Genomic DNA, 3,796 nt, shown 5'->3' on the forward strand with positions numbered 1-3,796 from the left:
TGGTCATTAAGGTCCGATTTTTCTTCTCATCTGATAGGTTTGGCATCTTTTCCTGTTTTCTAATAGGAATGAAATGAACAAATTTCAGGCATCACATGTTTTGGTTTACTATGAGGTTGTAACTGAAATCTGATTGCAGGGAGATAACTGTTATTCATGGCTAGCTGGCTTACCGCAGACTGCACAACTTCAGCTAGGCACACCCCCAAACACACACAAACACCTTCTATAAATATACGTATGCATGTGTGTGTGTGTATGTATTTATATGTGTGTGTGTGTGTGTGTGTGTGTGTCACACACTGGGGACTGATGTTTTACTGATAGAGCCACAGAAGCGAATATTGGCGGCTTTCAATTACCATTTCAAACTGCTTTTAATGAACTGATTTGAACTTGTAGGGGAGAAGAGGAGCCTGGCAGCAGGAGCCTGGCAGCAGATGCCTCCATTTCCACCTCTGGTACACACTATACAGCACTTGTACCCAGTTGACCTGAAGGGTGAAGGGACCTGAAATTGGAAATTGCATACACTCTTACCGTTGCAACTGGAGCAACGGAGGTCACCATGTTGCACTTTGCAGCATGGCATCGTTAGAGATGTCTTCTTCCTGACCTGCCTGCATGGCAGACCATAAGATATTGTTAATATAGGCCGGGGGTGCGGATATCAGGTGTACATACTGTGTCATATGTGCCAATGTCATTCCAGTCAACCACCCTACTCATTGAGCTGTTTGATCCTGCATTAGAACGTTGAGACTTTTAAGTATATGAAGATATTTTTTCTTTGCAATTGAGCAGATCTATGTAGTGTCCAGGGGGTACAAAATATGCTACCTGGACTTCCCACTTAATACTATATAGGATTTCCTTGACGTGGAACAAAGGCATCCTTCATGTACTGTATGATCTATCTTGTCACATGCAAGAATAGCAGCAGCCTCTGTACTATGCACTGGGACAGGAATCAGCACAGCTAGTGATGTCACTGTGATCTGGTCAGGGGGCCCCCGTCAGAGGTGGGCCTGGGGTACAATATCCCCCGTATCCCCACCACGACTCACCTTACTTTGCTGTCAGAGGGCAGGATGTATTAACATCACCTCTTGCGATACATCCTTCCATCGTGCTGATACTAATTGCCCCTCTTGTCTCCTGATAAGATCTGCCCTTTGCAATCAGAGCCGGTCCCTGGACTTTTTGGTTTGTGACACGGGAGTACATTTATGTATGCGCAGAGGGACGCGGTCAGGGGGTGAGTACTAATTACACAGGCCCAGGAATGCTGGAGGGGTGTGGCCTAATCGCGGGAAGTGGCCACGCCTCCCATGATTAGGCCACTCCCTGAAATGTTACCGGGTCCCGGCACACCTCTCGGCGACCCTGAACACAGTGGCTGTGGGAGATGCTGGCAGGGGACCAATTGGATCCCTCTTAGTTAGGAACACAGAAGTAGAAAGAAGCCCAGCTGTTAATGGATAATGCAAAAGCTGGTGCCCAGGGCTTAAGACATTTGGAATGAGCAATTGTACAGAGAATCGTGATAGTACAGGTCTGTCTTGCCACCCCACAGTAGGCTCTCCGTGCTGCCACAGGCTTGCGGCCCTTCCATTCTGGTGCACAGCCACATCATGTTCCAGCCTTATATTAGAACCTCCCCTGTACTGCACTGTGGTAGGAGAGATCACCTTTCATGCAACATCAGAGGAGGATCCCCGTGCTGGGACACACTGCAGGCTTTCCCACAGCAGCTGCTAGACAAAGAGTAGACATCTCCAGGTGCACATTGCATGACAGTATATAACTGAAATTTAAAAATGCCGGTGCCAGATGACCATTTAGGCAAAGAAGGCAGAGTAGGCACTGGCCTATGGGCACCCCAGCTGTTAGAGGCTCTGTGACAACAGTTGAAAATAAGATAGATTTAATCTTGAAAGAAAATTCCAATCAAACTTTCTTAAATGGTTTCCAAAACGTCAGAAAAATGAATCAACTCTCAAAGAAACAAAAACGTTACAATAAAGACTCAATAGAGAAAATGCCGCATTAATATAATGTACCCACCCATTGCCACCTTTAAGTCCGTAAATCATAGACATCAGATTCATATAGAATCAATGTAGACTGTTGGTTGGTAAAATTAAAACGTATTAGGAGATCATTTGTGTAGCCCCCCCCCCCACGATGTGTGTGTGGCACACACGCACACAGATTCCTCCATATAGTTTAATCTCACAACTGCTGATTGTTCTTATAGAAAATAATACTAACCATACCACCATCAGTGCTGTGCTGCCTGTGACGCTAGCAATAACCAATACACTCCTTCAGCAGGAGTTGTATTGCTACAACATTATTTCTTTAGCACCTGACGCAGGTATCCTTGGTATAGATAAACATTTACATGCAGGATGTGGATTGACATAAACTAATAGGGGCCGATTTTAAATACATATATCTCATGTAATGGTGTTTAAGCATGTTTATATCCCCGAAATGGGAAAGAGTTATTACTGTATGTATTTATGACATTTTGTATTATTAAATTGATGTCATTTTATAAAATTGAGCCTCATGGTTTTAATAAGGAGCAAACATTAGAGATCACTCTCCCACATAATTTAGAGTACTCCTAGTGCAGTGAATTTTGGCTTTTTTTCCCAAGGAACATTAAACAACCAAATGTACCATATTCAAAGCAAAATCACCCATTGCGTTCTCCATGAAGTATCTCTTATATATTTAGCCAGATCTGTCACTCATCCCCTGTGTGTATAATGTTCCCGCCCAGCGGCATACACAAACCCGCCCCCCCTAGGGAAAAGACCAGTGTTTTATGTGTATAACGTTTTCATGTGTACTGTATAACGTTCCTCCCGCCCCCATCCAACGATTCGGGGGACCCCCGCGACCCCTCCCTCGATTTGCGGGACCCCCGCGACCCCCCCTCCCGCGATTCGCGGGACCCCGGCGATTTGCGAGCCCCCCGCGACCCCCCCTCCCGCGATTCACGGGACCCCCCTTCCTGCGTTTTGCGACCCCCCCTCCCGCAATTCGCGCCCCCCTCCCGCAATTCTACCCCCCCCCCGCGCGATTTGCGGACCCCCGCCCCCTCCCCCGCGATTCACGTGACCCCAGCGACCTCCCGCAATTCGCGGGACTCCCTGCGCCCCCTCCCGCGATTCGGGGGACCCCCGCAACCCCTCCCGCAATTTACGGGACTCCCTGCGCCCCCCTCCCGCGATTTGCAGGACCCCCGCGACCCCCCCTCCCGTGATTCGCGGGACCCCCGCGACCCCTTCCCGCAATTCGCGAGACCCCCGCGACCCCCCCTCCCGCGATTCGTGGACCCCACAACCCCCCCCCCGCAATTTGCAGACCCCTCTGACCCCCTTCCGGCAATTCCACCCCCCAGCGGACCCCCGCAACCCTGCTCCCGCATTTCACGTACCCCTGTGACAATGGGGGATCCTGTACTGCCACAAGCAGGTGCCGCCCCTAGGTGGGAAATCCATCCCTGGCTGCCGCGCTGCAGGTTCCCCCACTGCCAGAAGTGACCCCATGGTCCTCTGCACCAGCGCCACATCTTTTATCAATGTCTTGCCCAAATACCACTATTATACAGTCTCCTGCTCTCATGCACGCTCACTCTCTCCCAGTGGAAGGAGACGCTCACCCACTGCCGGGAGCTGCATACTGTCCCCCACCCTCCTCCAGTTCTAGGGATGCCCATCAACCATCAATGATTTCAAATAATCGATGGTTTATGGCCGATGTTGAATACTTTTGCCAT

This window comes from Crinia signifera, chromosome 9 (assembly GCF_055691185.1).
Source record: "Crinia signifera chromosome 9, ASM5569118v1, whole genome shotgun sequence".
Lineage (NCBI taxonomy): Eukaryota > Metazoa > Chordata > Amphibia > Anura > Myobatrachidae > Crinia > Crinia signifera.